This window comes from Oryctolagus cuniculus, chromosome 21 (genome assembly GCF_051225735.1).
Source record: "Oryctolagus cuniculus isolate XC-2025 breed Fujian yellow rabbit chromosome 21, ASM5122573v1, whole genome shotgun sequence".
Taxonomy (NCBI): Eukaryota; Metazoa; Chordata; class Mammalia; order Lagomorpha; family Leporidae; genus Oryctolagus; species Oryctolagus cuniculus.
In genome coordinates this window covers 35,972,744-35,992,540 of record NC_142887.1, presented here as the reverse complement: position 1 = coordinate 35,992,540, position 19,797 = coordinate 35,972,744, and the positions used below count along the sequence as shown (strand labels likewise).

At 41.6% G+C, this 19,797-nt stretch overlaps 1 pseudogene; it reads right to left on the bottom strand.

Annotated features, from left to right (window-relative positions):
* Nucleotides 1-16,007, bottom strand: part of LOC138847473 (RNA-binding protein MEX3D pseudogene) — a 30,225-nt pseudogene extending 14,218 nt beyond the window's left edge.
* Nucleotides 16,008-19,797: the final 3,790 nt, after the last annotated feature.

Below are 19,797 nucleotides of genomic sequence, written 5' to 3'. Positions count from 1 at the left end.
CTCAATGTCTACTGGGGAAGGACTGATTATCTTAATGATTCTAGGTCTTCTTACCTATTATCATGAAATGCATCTCCAACTACTTAATTCTTTTTGGTACCTTTCTACAGAAGTGTATAATGTTCCACATATAAATGTTTTACATATTGCATTATACTCCACTGCAATTAATGTAATCTGTGGAATTGTATCAGTATGTATCTTTAGGGGGATGTATGAAGGGTAATGTGCTTTTATTTAAAGCTGAGCCACTTGTGCTGGCACGTCGGAAAGCAATTGACCACAAGCATGTGTAATCTTGGTATGATTGATCATTGGTTCAAAGAGTAATTTTGTTGGTCCTTTTGTATTTGCCAATATGAGTAATTATGTCCTCTCTGTACTCATACCATTTTTCTCCTCAAGCTATATACCTTTTGTTTTAATTTATTATCTTATGGCATTAGCCAAGACTTTTAGTAGGGTGTTAAAAAGCAATAGTGAGAAGGGACATGCTTGCCCTGCTCCTGTTCTCAGTGGTAAAATTTAGAGCTTCCTACCATTATCTGATTTCAGATGAAATCTTGATGTCGATTCCTTTTAGCAAATGAGGAAAAAAAAAACCCATTCTAGTTGCTGCAATTTTCATTTATATATGAATCTATTTCATAATCAGTGGTGTGTTCCATTTTTTCAAATCTTTTTTTTTTCTGTTGACCTATTGGCTTTATTTACTGATCTATTGAATTGCCCAAATTGTGTTTCTCTTTTGGTCTGTTGATGAATTGATGGATCAAATTACAAACTTTATTTTTTGACATCTTGAGTTTCCTACCTTTTGGGTTCAATTGAGAAGATTATGTCGAGTATATCTGCATATATGTTCTTGAGAGATATTGGCTTATAATTCCTTTTGCTGTACTCTTGCTGTGAGGTTTCATGGCAGTGGAATGCTAGCCTCAGACCATGTATTCTGACTATTTTCTGGAAAAACACTAAAAAGTTGGTACAGATTTTCCCTAACTACTTTATAGAATTTTCCAACAACCCATCAAGAGCCTGATGCTTTCTATTTGGGAGGATTATATAATTCTGGTACAATTTAGTTTTTTTAAAAAAAACTAGTTATTTTATTTAAAAGACAAAAGTCACATCCTGTTGCTCCCCAAATGATGACAGTAGCTGAAACTGGGCCAAGATAAAGCCATCCATCATAAATACTCAATCAAAGCATCCTTTGTTGGCAGCAGGGACCCAATGATTTGAGCCTTTGATTGCTGCCTACTAAAGTACACATTTGCAAGAAGCCAGAACTTGGAGTGGAACCAAGAATTCAAACCCAGGCCCCCCAATATAGGATGCAGCCATCGTAAGTAGCATCCTAATCTGTTCAGAAAACAACAATACTTGACTCAATTCCCTCAGTAGATACAGGCCTATTGAGAATGTTTATTTCTTATGGTGTGAATTGAGGCACACTGTGTCTAGGAATTTGTTCATTTTTGCTTCCAGGTTACAAATCCAATATGTTTAAAGGTCAATTTAAAAGCCATTATTCAGCATTTTATATGCTTTCACTGGGGAGACTGTTCAGTGCTACTGCATTAACAAATGAAGCAGTCAGTTTTCTTTGACTTCTATGTGTACATTTATTCTAATAGATAATCCAGATCTTGGGTTGTCACCAGGAACTTGTTTAGACTTGTTTCAGTTTCTCTATAAAAGATATCTATAAATGTCAAGTTGTCACTAAGCATTGGTAATTTTGAAGATCTCTCTCTCTTTCTCTCCCTCCGTCCCTCCCTCTCTCTCTCTCTCTTTCTGTCGTCCTTTCTTTACTTCCATAACTCTGCATTTCAAATAAATAGAATCTTTAAAAAGCACTGCAGGGATGGAGAAGGGCAATGTAATTTCTACCCAAAGCCTTCACATGAGGGTGACTCTGGAGGAAGTCTGGAGACTAGACTTTGTGGCAGCTAACACCAGGATAGTCCAGGACGTCATGTTGGGTGTATTTGGTGAGCAGAGTGCTTTGATGAAAATATAGGACATATTTCAAGAGTTAGGCTGGGAATGTTTTGGAATGGAGGCAAAGAGGCTGAATTTGGCTTGTGGGCCCTAGACTGGCCAGAGCTTTTCAGGTTTTCCAGATCATGCTCCTGAATAGCAAACTTTGTGAGCCTTCGTGCCTACATGTTAATATGTACATCTTCTATTTACTTACTCCATCTGCATATATTGAAATATAAGTTATTCCTTTCATAAAATTAAAAAATTGAAGATCTGCTGTGTTTTTTCTTCATTTCAATGGGAGCCTTGTGTACCCTCTGGGAGACCACTCATCTTGGCCACCTTGGACTGAGGAGAAGAGGATCATGGAATCTACTTTCAAGAAAATACTGATGAGAGATGGAAATAGGGGAAGTAATTCAGGGGGCTGATGGCTGAGAAAGAGGAACAGCAGGACTGAATGGTTCCACCCAAGGAGAGATCAGAACTGAGGCCAAGGAAGACTACAGGGTCATACTTAAATCCACAAAGAGACACAGACTGATTTGATGTGGACAGAGCATGTGTTCTCATCTATGCACAATGCAAATGAAGTGGCCTTGTGAAAGCTCTTGGCTGCAGATGGCCTGATGTTGGGCAGAGGCAGGACTTTTCCTGTGCAGCTGCCCCTACTCCAGGGTAGTCTGAGGGGTCACAGAGGTCTCACGTGACTTTCCAAGGAGCAGCTGCAGGTGTTCAACCTGGATAAGAATACAAGGACTGGGCTTTCAGCTTGCAGATACCGATGACTGGTCTAGGAAGCCATCTTGTGTGTCTCCAAAGGCAGATCTATAGTGCGCAGGGTCACAGGAGAGAGTTTGAAGGAAGGGTTTCCAAGAGGATACAGAATCCATCATTGGAGGTATATGCACAGAGCCCATCTCTCTCTGGCATCCAAAATGATTTCCCCAAAGCATCCTGAGCACACAGTGGGTACTTGGATACCCTTGCCTACACAGAATGGGTCTGCCAGCATAGAGATTGCCTCGGGGGGACCTAGGCACGTCCTTGGTTTCTGAGCTTCTCAGCCCTCAGGCCTTGTCTCTACCCTTACCCCCTCTTCTTCACTAAAGACCTTAATAAGGAGGAACAGACAGAGCCAGAGAAACAAGCTGGAGGCCCTACAGGAAAAGGAAGTGGAAGTTTCAGAGATGTTAGCAGATCATTAACCCTAATAGTGGGCCAGTGGGCAAGGAAAGGGGAGTTCAGAGGTAGGGGTTGAGGCATTTTTGTCTCTGGCATCCCCGGCACCCAAACTGGTAGTCCCTAAGTGCCAGACACAAAAGAAAGTGGGCCTAGCAGATAAGTTGTTCCACCCAGAGCTCTGTTTCCAAGTCAGCCCAGGGCTACAGGTCATTAGGAGCCAGTGTATGTGGCACAGACAAGGTCCAAAGCCAGGAGCCAGGAGCTTCCTCCAGGTGTCCCACGTGGGTGCAGGGGCCTGAGGACTTGGGCCATCTTATGCTGCTTTCCCAGGCCAGCAGAGAGCTGAATCAGAATTGGAGCAGCTGAGACTCAAAGCGGCACCCATATGGGATGCTGGCACTGCAGGCGGCAGCTTAAAGCACTACACCACAGCGTCATCCCCTGCTTGTTTTTAATTTGAAATAATAAAACATGAAAAGCCCAATTTCCATCACTCTGATGGAGTGAATGTTATTCTTCATGGTTCAGCTGGGGGATTGGTAGAGTCAGAGAAAGCAGAAGTCCAGGAGAAGACTGGCAGAAGGATGGTCACAACACTGCAGCCTAAATGCAACTTTAGTTTTCACAGTGTGCTTGCGGTGGATGCCCACACAGTGCATGGTTTAATGAGAGGATTGGCCACTTCTGATCTTGGATCACACCATCAAGGAAAAGGCAAATTGTAACCTGGGGTGTGGGTTGGATTTCTGCAGAAGAGAACAGGGAACACCTATATCAGGTGGTGGCTGGGAGATCTCTATCCTACAAAGTATGATTTATGAGGACTGGAAAAATTGAGGGTACATTGGACTTGGAGTCAGGAACAAAATGAAACCCCAAAGCTGTGTATGGAATGAACTATGGGAGAAAAGAATTAAGTTTTAATTTGAAATTTAATAACTGATGATAAGAATGTGGGGTAGAAAATTGTCAGGGCTGAGGGTAGGGGTCATAATGAAATACCAGATCCCCCTGTAGTTGAAGGAAAAGTAACATAAGTTTGTTGGAAAGAGATCCTGAAACATGCTATAGATTCATACAGTGCAGCATGGGAAACACTGCTGGGTTGCCCTTATTGAGAGCCTCAGCTCAGACCTTCACTGCTACCTCAGTCCAACTAAAGAACAGGAAAGAGGGTCACAAAGGAGGGTGTCTGGGCTAAATGCCAAATGGCCATGGTACAACTGTTAGAGGGGAAAGAGAATTCAGCTCTTACTTTTTAAAATCTAAACCATATTCTTAAAGTAAGGATCCTGGTAAACAAAGCAAGCAGGCCATGCTTCCTATTCTTGTTAAAACACACTGGTATTTATGTAAAGTGCATGAACAATTTGGAAAATGGAAGTGAATCTCCATTGTAAATGCTATAATTGTGAGCTACTCTCGTTAGGGCAACATATCTTCCTGTTTCTCCTCATGAATTCGTTAGGTGCTCTTATATAAGTTTCTTGTTGCCTTTTAAAATATACTTCTGATTGGGAACAAACACTGATACATGTCTCTACTCCAGTGCAAATTATTTAGCCATTAGATAATTACTTTCCTCAGGACCGCAATTGGAGGAGCCAGCCAGTGTTCTATAGCACCTTGATAAATGGAGAAGATTTTTTAAAGTGCTTATTTCTAATTGTGAGATGTTTTAAATAGCAATAAAAGGTTTTAGATTAAAGAAATATTATACAATTGGCCCTTGATATACATGGAGTGGGTTCCAGAAACCTCCTAGATATGCAAATCTACTAATGCCCCAGTTCTTCATATAAAAAGGCATATCATTTGAATTTGGCCTATATACATCTTCTCTATTCTTTAATTCACCTCTAGATGATTTGTAACATTGACTACAATGTAAATCCTATGGAAATAGTTGTTCTATTTTGTTGTTTAGGTGTTAGTGACAAGAAGAACTATACATATCAGTATAAGCATTCTTTGTTTTGTATTTTATATCCTAAGTTGGTTGAATATACAGATATGGATCTGCAGAAATAAGGTGTTGACCATACAAACCATGTGTAAACTTATGGGACACCCAGATATAAAAAATGCTAACATGTTTTCTTCAATTTTAGATTATTTCTCTATTTGAAAAGTGGAGTTAAAGAGAGAGATCACCATCTACCGGTTCAATCCCAAGTGACCAGAGATTTGCCAATCCGAAGCCACAAGCCAGGAGGTTCTTCCAAGTCTCCCATGTGAATGTATGTGCCCAGGTACTTATGCCACATTCCTCTGCTTTTCCATGCCAATTAGCATAGAGCTTGATCAGAAGTGGAGCAGCTAGGACTTGAACTGGAGCCCATATGTTACACTGGTGCCACAAGTGGCAGCTTTACCCACTATACCACAGTGCAGCCCCAACATATTTTTTTTTTCATTCTGTAAAAAAAAATGTCTCAGGGGCCAGTATTGTGGTGTAGCAGAAAAATGTTTCCACCTGCTATGCCAGCAACCCATAAAGGTGCTGTTTGTGTCCCAGCTGCTCCACTTTCAATTCAGCTCCCTGCTAATGGCCTGGGAAAAGCAGAGGAAGAAAGCCCAAATGTTTGGGTACCTGTCACCCATGTGAGAAACCTGCATGAAATTCCCAGTTCCTGCCTTCAGCCTGGCTCAGCCATGGCTGTGGCAGCCATCTGGAAAGTGAACCAGCAGATAGAAGATTCTCAATCTCTCTCTCTCTCTTTCTCGCTCTCTCGCTCTCTCTGTGTGTTTGTATGTGTGTGTGAGTGTAACTCTCTCTGTAACTTATTTAAAAGATTATTTATTTGAGTGGCAGAGACACAGAGAAAGGGAGAGACATGGTGGGGGGAGAGGGAGAGAGAGAGAGGGAGAGTTCTTCCCTCCACTAGTTTGCTACCCAAATGGCTTCAACAGCTGGAGCTGGGCCTATCTGAATCCAGGATCCAGGAGCTTCTTCAGGTCTCCCACCTGGGTGCAGGAACCCAAGCACTTGGGCCATCTTCCACTGCCTTCCCAGGCCGTTATCAGAGAGCAGGATCAGAAGAAGGGCAACTGGGATTTGAACTAGCACTCGTGCTAGTGCTGCACCCAGAGACTTAATATACCACACCACTGCATAGGCCCCTCTCTGTATCTCTTTCTCATAATTAAATCAATCTTCAAAAAAAGAAAAATGAAACTTTCTCATGTAAATAAAAAAACAACTAATGTATTACCCTGGGCTGGCAGTGTGGCACAACATGTTAAGCTTCTGCCTTTTTTTTTTTTTTTTTTTGACAGGCAGAGTGGACAGTGAGAGAGAGACACAGAGAGAAAGGTCTTCCTTTTGCCGTTGGTTCACCCTCCAATGGCTGCTGTGGCCGGCGCAATGCGGCCAGCGCATCGCGCTGATCCGAAGGCAGGAGCCAGGTGCTTCTCCTGGTCTCCCATGGGGTGCAGGGCCCAAGCACTTGGGCCATCCTCCACTGCACTCCCTGGCCACAGCAGAGAGCTGGACTGGAAGAGGGGTAACCAGGACAGAATCCGGCGCCCCGACTGGGACTGGAACCCGGCGTGCCGGCGCCGCAGGCAGAGGATTAGCCTATTGAGCCACGGCGCCGGCCAAGCTTCTGCTTTCAATACAGCATCTTTATAAAATCTCAGCTGCTCTGCTTTTGATCCAGTTTCCTGCTGCTGTAACTTGGAAAGTAGTAGAATATGGTTTGTGTATTTTGGTAATTGCCATCTATGTGAAAGACTGTGTTCAGGCTGGCCCAGCCCTAGCTATTGCTGTCATTTGTGGAGTGAATCACTGTGTGGAAGTGCTCTCTCTCTCTCTCTCTTTCTCTCTCTTTGTGTGTGTGTGTGCCTCGTTTTCAAGTAATAATTATCTGAAAAGAAACAAAAGACTACCCAACTGCTTCCCCCGAGTTACACTTCATCCTGAGATAGGTATATGTTCTCATAATTACTGTGCATGTTTTGTTTTACTAAATAGGTATAACTAACTTGTGTTAGTTATTTATTGATGTGTTACAGTCTTCCCCAAAACATAGCAGATGTTTGCCACCCTGCACTTTTCCTGAGAATCAGAGGTGGATGAGGGGCTGAGATGGCTGGCTCTGGCACTGGGTCTACAGAGATCATTTCTATTTCTAACATTTTGGCTGGCAGAAACACTCCATTCCTCATCGCATGGTCATCAGCACAACTGCTTGAATAGCTTCAAGACAGGGCACTTAGTCATCCCGGGCAAGTCATCTGAGAGAGAGTGCAACTGAGCACCCAAAACAGAAACTACCATTTTATTATAATCAAATCTCGGAAGTGACAGCCACCACTGTTGGCTGTGCTGGGCAATATTTTTGCATGTGGGAAGGGACTAGGAATCCTAAACACCAGCAAGGAGGGTTCTTTGGGAGTCACTGTGTAGCTGTTGCTTTTGTTATTAGAATTAGATTTTCTACACATATGCTGCTATGAATACAAGAGCATCTGTTCTCACTGCTTTTGTGTCATATCCCACTTTATCAATAGCCCTAGATTAGGTATTCAGTCTGTATTGATTGATTTGAGGGTGGTTTCTAATATTTACAGTTATAAATAGTATTGCAATGAACAGATTTGTGTTGTCAAAGAAATCTTCTAGAATTGAAAATTTACATGATTTAGTATACCAGTTTTCAGCATTACTACAACTGTCAAATAATACTTCAGAATATCGAGATCACCAGAATTATATAGGAATTTCGGTTCCTTCAAACTATTACCATACTTGATGTTTTTCTTATGCTTTATCAATCTTTGTGTGATAGAGTGTCCTGTTTCAGGTGGTATTTTCAAGATCACATATCTTGGGATGCATTTATGGGATGCAGAGCTTATTCTCTAAAGATACGGGTTTTTGTTAGTCTCATGAATGTTTTTCTACATTTTTACTGGTATGTATGGGTTCCTTGAAATATTATTCTTTCCAGGTTTTTCTTCTAATTTCTCTGATTTTTCTGTTTATCTTTTTTGGTGTTTTTAACTTACATCTTTTTAAATTTAGCATAACAAATCCCATCTTTCTTTCATGACTTGTATTGTGTGCCTTAAGGAATTCTGTCTGAATCTGAGAAAATAGATGTGTTTCTTCTATGAATACCATATGCTTTTCTTATTTTCTCCTAAAAAGTGAAATAGGATTATAATTTTATAAGAACCCTTGATTTTCTCAGAAATAGTTGTTGAGTTATAATGTTTCCCCAGATTTTTCCAATATTTTATTATGAAAATTTAGTATATAGAAACCAAATATTATACAGTGACATTCTGCATATCAGCCATCTAGATTTAGTAATGTCTAACATTTTGCTGTGCATCAGATGGTGTGCAGGTGCTTTCCTTTGCTGAAACATTTGCAAATAAGTTTCAGGTATCATAACATGTCACTCCTCAGTATATCATTATGTATATGGAAAATATGGACAGTCTCTTAAATAAGCACAATATTATTATTACACCTGAAACACTAGCAGTAATTTCCAAATAGATTTTCCCAGTTGTCACAAAAATGCTGTTTTAGCTGTTTTTTTAAAGACCCAAAATTGATATCTTTGTAGAATGTATTATATTCAGTTTTGTCTTAGTATTTCCTAATAGTATTGGTTAACAACAGGTTAAACTCCTAGCTCCTGAAAATTTGAAGTTATATCTAGAGGCTTAGTTTCAAGTACAATATATTTTGGCACAGTCCCCACTGACATTCTGATAGCCTCTTTGTCATGTACCGAGTCCCTTTATGTACCCAGGCTGTTTCTGAACATCTTATTCTGTCTCAAGAAAGAGTTCTGTAACCCTGCACTACCCTACGTGGCCTGAATTTTTGTAGTGATAATAAAACAGGGTCTGTAAGACCTTGATCTTCTCCTTATACTTGTTGTCCTGCTTAGTTTTCCACTTTTATTGAGCTTGTCAACATCTTTGGGAGATCCTTGTAGGATTTTGATTAGAATTATATTAAATTTATTAAGTACAGACTAATTAATTGCTATAATATGTCTTTTCCTCATGAATATTCTAAATTTCTTCATTTGTTTCCATCTTCTTTTCTGTCTTGCTGAAATGGTTTGTAATATGATTTTTTTTTTTTTTTGGACAGGCAGAGTGGACAGTGAGAGAGAGACAGAAAGAAAGGTCTTCCTTTTGCCATTGGTTCACCCTCCAATGGCCGCCACAGCTGGTGCACTGTGGCCGGCCCACCGCACTGATCCGAAGGCAGGAGCCAGGTGCTTCTCCTGGTCTCCCATGGGGTGCAGGGCCCAAGCACTTGGGCCATCCTCCACTGCACTCCCTGGCCACAGCAGAGAGCTGGCCTGGAAGAGGGGCAACCGGGACAGAATCCGGCGCCCCGACCGAGACTAGAACCTGGTGTGCCGGCGCCGCAAGGCGGAGGATTAGCCTGTTGAGCTGCGGCGCCAGCCACATTTTTCAAAAAAAAAAGACTTTCTCATAGATTTCTTACGAGGTACCTCATAGTTCTTACTGTTACTATAAGTGGATTATTTTAAATTGCATTTTCTAGTTGATTGATTGTTGTATGGGCATATAAATGTTTTGTATATTAACCTTATTTGCATATTAATCTGGAAATAATATACTTTTTAAACTTTTATTTAATAAATATAAATTTCCAAATTACAGCTTATGGGTTACCATGGCTTCCCCCCCGCCATAACTTGCTCCCACCCACAACCCTCCCATCTCCTGCTCCCTCTCCAATTCCATTCACATCAAGATTCAAGATTCATTTACTTTCTTTTTTTTTTTTTTTTTTGGACAGGCAGAGTGGATAGTGAGAGAGAGAGACAGAGAGAAAGGTCTTCGTTTGCTGTTGGTTCACCCTCCAATGGCCGCCACAGCCGGCGCACCGCGCTGATCTGAAGGCAGGAGCCAGGTGCTTCTCCTGGTCTCCCAAGGGGTGCAGGGCCCAAGCACTTGGGCCATCCTCCACTGCACTCCCTGGCCACAGCAGAGAGCTGGCCTGGAAGAGGGCAACCGGGAAAGAATCTGGCGCCCCGACCGGGACTAGAACCCGGTGTGCTGGCGCCGCTAGGTGGAGGATTAACCGGCCCAAGATTCATTTTCAATTATCCGTATATACGGAAGATCAATTTAGTATATATTAAGTAATGATTTCAACAGCTTGCACCCACACAGAAACATAAAGTGTAAAATACTGTTTGAAGGCCGGCGCCGTGGCTCAATAGGCTAATCCTCCGCGTGTGGTGCCAGCACACCGGGTTCTAGTCCCTGTCAGGGCGCCGGATTCGGTCCCAGTTGTTCCTCTTCCAGTTCAGCTCTAAGCTGTGGCCCAGGAAGGCAGTGGAAGATGGCCCAAGTTGCTTGGGCCCTGCACCCGCATGGGAGACCAGGAGGAAGCACCTGGCTCCAGGCTTCAGATCGGTGCAGCACGCTGGCCATAGCGGACATGTGGAGGGTGAACCAACAGAAAAAGGAAGACCACTGTGGTGGAGCAGGTAAAGCCACCACTTGCAGTGCCGGCATCATATATGGGCACTGTTTATAGGCCCAGCTGCTCCACTTCTGATCCAGCTCTCTACTGTGGCCTGGAAAAGCAGAAAATGGCTCAAGTTCTTGGGCCTTTGCACCTGCATGGGAGACCCAGCTGAATCTCCTGGCTCCTGGCTTCAGATAGATGCAGCTCCGTCCAAAGCAGCCACCTGGGGAGTGAACCAGTGGATGGAAGACCTCTCTCTCTCTCTCTCTCTCTCTCTCTCTCGGCCTCGGCCTCGGCCTCTCTGTAACTCTGTCTTTTAAAAAAGTAAATAAATTTTAAAAAAAAGAATAGGAAGCATGGCTTACCTGTTTAATTGCCAAGATCCCTACATTAAAAATATGATTTAAGTACTAAAAAGTAACAACTCTGATCTCTTTCCCCTTGAACTGCTGTACCATGGCCATTTGGCATTTGCTCACAAACCCTCCTCTGGTATCCTTTTTCCTGTTACTCAGTTGGCTTGAGATTGGAAGGAAGGTCTGAGCTGAGGCTCTCAAGCATTTAGCCAAGTGCTGTTTCTTGCTCTACAAATCTATAGCACCTGATACAGATGTTCTCTCCACTCTTCTCCAGAAATCCAATCCTACACCCCAGGCTACAATTTTCCTCTTCCTTGCTGGTGTGGCCCAAGATCAGAAGTGCCCAATCCTCCCATTAAACCATCTACGGTGTGGCCATCTACTGAGTGGCCATCTACTGCAAGCACACTGTGAAATCTGAAGACTCCTCCAGACTGCAGGGTTGTGACCATCCTCCTGCCAGTCTTCCTATGGACTTGTGCTTTCTCTGAAGCTCTACCCATCCCCCAGCTAGACCTTGAAGAATAACATCCTGCAACACACTCACATCACGCCTTCAGAGGAAAACTACAAGGAAAATGAGCTCCTCCTGTTTAATTATTTAGGATTAAAAACATAAGAAAAGATTATGCATTTATTTATTTCATAATGAGGGTGGTTGTGAGAGAAAATATATAGGCTTATAAATGAGTTTTCTTTTTAACTTTGCGTTAACTGTTGGAAAACAGTAATTTAACAAAACCCCATATTCATGGTAAGACAGGTGAGGTTTAATTTAATATGAGAAATGATTGTAGAGGTGAATATTTGTTAAGCCATGTATTTACTGTTCCATAACAAACACTGAACTAAAAGTTTCACATGGGATTATTATTTAATCTGCTTAGTAACCACAGGATCCATTTTATTGATAGTGTTTGTTTAATGATGAGAGGCATGAGGGAAAGAATTCAACATCAACTGATCGGTTACCAAGAACAAGATGGAGAATTAACCAAGATGTCTCTCATCAGATAAATGTTTGAGGAAAATGTGGTTATATACATGCAACAGAAGATTGATTTGTCAGCCATAAGAATGGAATCCCTTTATTTGCAGCAAAATATATCAATTTGTAGGACATCACATTAAATGAGCCATGTTAGACATAGAAAGACAAAAAGCACATGTTCTCAAGTGAAAAACCACAGAACGGTGAGACCATGAGACTCACTAGAGGCTATAGATTAAGGAGTGGAGGGAAAGATTGTGGGAGTTTGAATAATGGAATACAGATCAGAATTAGAAAGGTTGAGTCCCTAATGTCACATAGCACAGCAGGGTAACTATAACCTAGTAGATATTTTGTGAACAAATACAAGAAAGGAGCTCCAAGGCTCCAATCACAAAAATGCCAAAGAAGGGGAAGTGTAAATAACCCTGGTTTGATCAGTGCACATTGTATACATGTATTAAAGTGTCACACTATACCTCATACATACACACAATTTTTTGATAATTTAAAATTGAGGATCACTCCCAAGCTAGTGCATTCACATCAGGTTCTCTTATTAGGGCTCAATGCAGGAGTCACTCCCGTGTGCAGAGACTTGCCCCAAAACCCAACCTCTTTCAAGCTCCCTTAAGATGATATGGATGGCCTCCGTCACTGTACCACCTACCACCAATATGTCCGAAGAAAGGGAAATGCCAAATAGCTAACATTCATAAATCAGGCAAGCCCCCATCATGGGCTGAATGGAGAGCTGTTGGTTGGAGAGATATCTTGAATCAGGCAATATTACACAATGACTGAGATCAGAGTATGCTCGTGACTCTAAAAGAGAACAGGAGGACCTAGGAAAAGAATGAGGATGATATTATCTCCAATGTTAAGTAGGTAAGAAAAGCACAGGGATCAACAACTTTGAAAGGGACAGAACCATACATGGATCACCAGTAGTTATACATGTGTACACACAGAGATGCCATTCGTTCATCTCTTCATCTATCAGCTCATTCATTGGTTCATCCATCTATTTGTGTGTCCATCCATCCATCCACCCACCCATCCATCCATCCATCCTCCAAGCAGTTATTTGTCAAGTATTTAGTGCAATGCAGATGCTTCCCTCAGTACCAGCAGTAGTGGTGAACATCACAGGCTTCCTGCTCCCTTGAAGCTCCCCATCTCTGGGGGAACCAGGTATGTAAATCTAGAGTGATCAGTGCTAATGGGAACCAGCTGTACCCACTCCTTCCTCCTTGCTCACGGGCTGTTTATTCTCAGACATCCTTACCACTGTGAGCCTTGGGGATTGCACACACACACACACACACACACACACACCTCACTCCCTTGAGTGAACTAATTGCATAAGAAAATACAATTATCAAATATGATGCAATTGATTATATGAGTCCAACCAGAACTAAACACAAGGGCACTTTGATTTTGTATCTTTTGTTCTGTCCTTTCTGAGTGCACCCTGAGAATGTTGAAATTATAATTTCAGACTTGATACTTTGTAACATGTTGGGGAATTTTTAGTCTTACTGATCTCAGAGTCAATTATCTCCTTTAAACTGAAATAGCGTAGATAGACAAACCAGTAGTACTTTGACTCAATGTATATACATTTGTAAAGGATTTATTTATGTGAAGAGTCCAGTTACAGGGAGAGGAAGAGAGAGAGAGAGAGAGAGAGAGAGAGAGAGAAAGGACTTCCATCCACTGGTTCACTCTCCCAAATGGCTTCAATGGCCAGGGCTGGGCCAGACTGAAATCCAAAGCCAGGAGTTTCTTCTGGATCTCCCACATAAGTGAAGGGGACCAAGCGCTTGGGCCATGCTTTGTGCTTTCCCAGGCACATTAGCAGGGAGCTGGATCAGAAGCAGAACAACCCTCCTTTGAACCAATGTCCATAGGGAATGCCAGTGTTGCAAGTGATTGCTTTACTCACTAAACCACAATACCAGCCTCAAATACACATTTTTAAGATTACATAGGGAGATATAAGAATTTCTGTGTGGGCAGGGGCTGGGTGCTACTTTCTAACATGTCCAAAGGCATCTGGTGTGTTTTGGGGGAATACTGTAAGTCACTGAGTTGACTCTTTGTTTTACTAACAGTCAACGCTCATTCTTATCTGCTTATACCCAGAGTCACAAACAGGGGCTCTTCCAGAAGTTTCACTGCCTAGGAGCGAATGACTGACCACGATGTTAGCAAGAGGCTGACAGGAAATGACACCCTAGAACATCCCTGATAGAATGCACATGGAAGCTGTCAATCCAGGCATCTCCCCCAACTCCCTCTTCCCAACCTCTCCCAGCAAAAACATGTAAAGAAAACGGAATGTTGAGGCTACATAGAAAACCAGGAAACAGTAGTGAAAAGGAAAAAATCATAAAAATTGAAATGTTAACATAGTAGTCAACCAAAAACACCCATGCTATCCTAAGTGAGGTATCTCACGTGGGTGGTAGAAGCCCATGTACTTGGGCCATCTTTACACTGCTTTCCCACTAGCAATACCATGGAACTGGATTGGAAGTGGACCAATCTGAACTCACAACCATGCTCATTGCAGAGCCAGTCCCACAGGTAATGGCTTAACCTACTGTGCCACAATGCTGGACCCGTAATAGCACTTTCAGATTTTGGAAATTTTGGTTCAGGACAACGAAAGTTCTTTCTTGCTTCCCATGTTTCTGCTATGAGCTGTCATAAAGTAGTCTCTGGGCATTTTCCTATCAGTCTTCTTTTTTTTTTTATTTGACAGATATAGTTAGACAGTGAGAGAGAGAGACAGAGAGAAAGGTGTTCCCTCCATTGGTTCATTCCCCCAGATGGCAGCTACGGCTGGCGCACTGCGCCGATCCAAAGCCAGGAGCCAGGTGCTTTTCCTGGTCTCCCACGTGGGTGCAGGAACCCAAGCACTTGGGCCATCCTACACTGCACTCCCGGGCCACAGCAGAGAGCTGGATTGGAAGAGGAGCAACTGGGACTAGAACCCGGTGACCATATGGGATGCCAGCACCACAGGTGGAGGATTAACCAAGTGAGCCATGGCGCCAGCACTATCAGGCTTCTTTTTAATTCTGCCATCCCCAGGGAAAAACTTTCTCTTGTTAATTATGTTTAGGCAGTGGGGCTCTGAGTGGAGAGGTGTTAGGGAAACATCCAAGAAGTTATATGGGTGATGGTTTGTGCCCCAGTTGCTCCCCTTCCAAATCCAACTCTCTACCTATGGCCTGGGAAACTAGTAGAAGATGGCCCAAGTGCTTGGACCTCTGCACTTGCATAGAAGACCTGGAAAAAAGCTCCTGGATCCTGGCTTCATATCTGTTCAGCTACACCCATTGTGGCCATTTGGGGATTGAACCAATGGCTATAAGACCTCTCTGTGTGTCTCTCTGTTTGTAATTCTACCTCTCAAATGAATAAACAAAATCTTTTCAAAAATAAAAGAATCATTGTTATCACAAATTTACCATTGTGATGTCATAATAGGCTGTGAGGTTATGAAAATAATTGTATCCCAAATATCATCTTATTCATAATCAATTGTGATGTCCTAAACTGCAATTGTCATGTCATAAACATTCAATTCTGATGTCATAAACCTACATTGTTGTGTCCTAGAAAACATGATGCCATAACATAATGAAGTGGGACTGATAATTCTAAGGTTGTGACATCATAATCAGTGATGTCATAAACCAATGTTCTGGTATCATAATCCATTGTGATATCATTAACCATTGTGATGTGATTTACCAATCATGTGATATCATAAACCTACCATTGTGATATCTTAAGGCAACTATTGTGCTGTCACAATCAAGTGTGACTTCATAAAAACCAGTGTAACATCACAAACCATCACATCATCACAATTAATTGTGTTATAAACCACCACCATTATGATGCCATAATCAAGTGTGATGTCATAAATCATCATTATGATAATGAGATTGATTGTGATATCATTAAAACCATTTAGTGTCATACCGAATGGCATGTCATGAATCAAACATTGCAATATCATAAACCATGGCACTATCATAATTAATGAGAAGATATAAAATATGACATCATAAGCCTACCATTTCAATATCAAAATTAATTGCGATATAAAACATCGTTATAATATCATTTAATTTTGCTGTCACAAATATAGCTATGCCATAAAACTATATTGGTGGTGTCATAAAGAGACCATATTTTGTTATAATAATTTGTGATGTCAAAAACCTACTTTTGTTGGTCCAATTTGTGCCACAGTGGGTTAAACTACTGCCTGTGTCATCAATATCCCATGTGGATGGCAGTCCAAGTATCAGCTGCTCCTCTTCTGTTCCTGCTCACTGCTAACGAAGCTGGAAAAGCAGTAAAGATGGCCCAAGTAATCAAGACCCTGTGATCATATGGGAGACCCAGTTGAATCTCATGGCTCCTGGTCCAAACCTACAACTGTGATGACATAATCAATTCTGTCATAAACCTGTTATTGTTCCAAAATGATGAATTGTGATATCAACTGTGATGTCATATCATAAACCACCATTGTCATGCCATAAACCTACCATTGTGATGTTATAAATCAATTATTATTTTGTCATAAATCATGACTGTGATGTGACAAGCCAAAATTATGATGCCATAATAAATCATGATGTCCTAAAAACCATTGTGAAGTCATAATTTGCCATAATTAAAGCCAATGTGATATCATAAACAGTTGTTATGCTATATAGTATTGTGATGTCATTAAGACATTGTGATGTCAACATCAATTATAATGTCCTTAAAAGCCATTTTAATATAATAAATCTGTATTGTGACATCATAATCAATTGTGAAGTCATAAAATCCACTTTGATGTCTTAAACCTACCATTATCACTTCATAATGAATTGTGATAACATAAACTAGAATTAAATCATAATCAGTTGTGCTGTCATGATAACCATTGATATCAAAAGCAATATTATCATGCCATAAACCAAATATTGTGGTGTTTTAAAACACTGTATTGTCTAAATCAATTATGGTGTCATAAAACATCACTGTGATGTTGTAAATATATTATTGTACAATAAATTGTGATGTCATAAAAACATTGTAAGTCATCCAGAGCCAGGTTGTGCATTCATATTTAGAAGTGTTGCTGTGCTACTATCGTCCCAAACTTAGAGTTTAGAACATGCACAGCTTTCCTGTTTTCACTTTGTGAGGATACCTTTTGGCACACCTACAACACTAGCACTGGGGTCAGGAGGCAGCAAAAAGCCAGTGAAGAAGTGCACATGTTTTAGGTGCTGGAAAAGCATGATTTCTTTAGAAATTCCCCACGTAACAGGGACACTAAAGAAGAATGACATCTGGGGGAGGAGGCAAGATGGTGGAATAGGAAGGGAGCACACTGATAGTCCTGGAAGAGATAGTTTAATAAAAGTGGAGATACTGCAGGTTCAAGGAAGAGTAGGGGAGGAAACAGCAGAAGAAACTCTTCCGGAACGTGTGATTCACAGCGGACCTGCATGGAGAGCGTGGAGCCCACAGTTTGGGACACCAGCGGCAGACTCAACACACCAGCGCTGGAACGCGAGGTGAGCCGAACCTCAATAGCCCGAGACACCGGCAGGCAAGCAGAGAGAGGAGACTAGAGGGAACGACCCCCCCGGGGGGGGGAGTTCACCAGGCTAACTGGAAGAGAGAGAGAGAGAAAAAAAAAGGTGACTGGTACGGATACGGGTTTCTCTCTCTCCGCTCACCTCTCAAGGGTGAGCAAGACAAAGAGCAGGCGCCATCTTGGACATACGTCATAAGCAGAGCGACCTCAGGTCTGCACCGGCCCTGAGCCTAGCAGAAAAACCTGACTCTGGGCGGGGTGAATTAACAGGAGATTAGAACCTAGTAAATTTGTGGTGCTACTGAACTGAGACTGTGAAAAAAGAGATGGTGGGGGAGAGAACTCACGGAATTCACGTGAGCACTCTCCAGAGACGCTACAATTCCGTAACTTTGGCAACCCAGTGGGAGACTGAAGGAGAATTTGAGCCCACTCTGAGGGCCGAACAGATTCCCTGTGTGGTCCTTGGGAAAGAGCTTCCGATCTCTGGCTCCTGTGGGTATATCATTTGCCTGCTAACTACCTCCAACTTCGTTCAGCTGTGCAGAATTACTTCCCTTTTGAATCAAAAAAAGAAAGAGAGAGAGAGAGATTTACCACGCCTAACCTGGGAGTGTCACCTTTGGCACACCAAACAGAGCTCTCAGGCCACACCCATCTCAAGCCCTAAGGCTCCATCAAAAACAGATAGTCCACTTAATCTAGAGTCATAGTATAACAAGAAAAAGCACCACAGTGAAGAAACCAAATATCTCCAATATTCCAAATAACAAACGCAAAAACCGAGGTAATAAAAACAAGGAAGTCACCATGATGCCCTCAAATGAAAAAGACACCCCAATTCAAGATTATGAAGATGATGACATAGAAGAAATGCAAGCAGCAGATCTCAAAAAATTGATAAGAACATTAAGAAGTTCTCAAAAACAAATTCTTGAACTACAGAAATCCTTAATGGACAAGGTAGAAAATCTCTCTCGTGAAAATGAAATATTAAGGAGGAATCAAAATGAAATGAAACAACTAGTACAACAGGAAACTGTGATAGTGACTGAAGTGAAGAATTCAATAGATCAAATGAAAAACACAATAGAGAGCCTTACAAACAGAATGGGTGAAGCAGAAGAGAGAATATCGGACTTAGAAGACAGAGAACAGGAAAGGATACAGTCAGACCAAAGAAAAGAAGAGGAAATTAGAAATCTAAAACATATTGTCAGGAATCTTCAGGATACTATTAAAAAAACCAACATTCGGGTTCTAGGAGTTCCTGAAGGCATGGAGAGGGAGAAAGGATTAGAAGGCCTTTTTAGTGAGATATTAGCAGAAAATTTCCCAGGTTTGGAGAAGGACAGAGAAATCCTAGTACAGGAAGCTCACAGAACCCCTAATAAACACGACCAAAAGAGATCCTCACCACAACACGTTGTAATTAAACTCTCCACAGTGAAACATAAAGAAAAGATCCTAAAATGTGCAAGAGAGAAACGTCAGATTACTCTCAGAGGATCTCCAATCAGACTCACAGCTGACTTCTCATCAGAAACTCTACAAGCTAGGAGGGAATGGCGAGATATAGCCCAGGTACTAAGAGAGAACAAGTACCAGCCCAGAATATTATATCCTGCAAAGCTATCATTTGTGAATGAACGTGAAATAAAGACCTTTCACAGCAAAGAGAAATTGAAAGAATTTGTCGCCACTCGTCCAGCCTTGCAACAGATGCTTAAAGATGTGTTACACACAGAAACACAGAAACACGGTCATCAATATGAAAGAAGATAAAGGAAGGAAACCTCACAGCAAAAGATCACAGGGAATTCAAAGCATATATTAGAACTTATCTTTGGCAAAGGGCAGGGCAAAGTTACCACTTTTCATTAGTCACATTGAACGTGAATGGCCTGAACTCTCCAGTTAAAAGACACCAATTGGCTGATTGGCTTACGGAACAAAACCCAATTATTTGCTGCTTACAAGAAACACATCTTTCCAACAAAGATCCATACAGACTGAAAGTGAAAGGCTGGAAAAAGATATACCATGCCAACAGAAATGAAAAAAGAGCAGGCGTAGCCATCTTAATATCGGACAACATAAACTTTACCACAAAAACTGTTAAGAGAGACAAAGAGGGGCACTATATAATGATTAAGGGATCAAT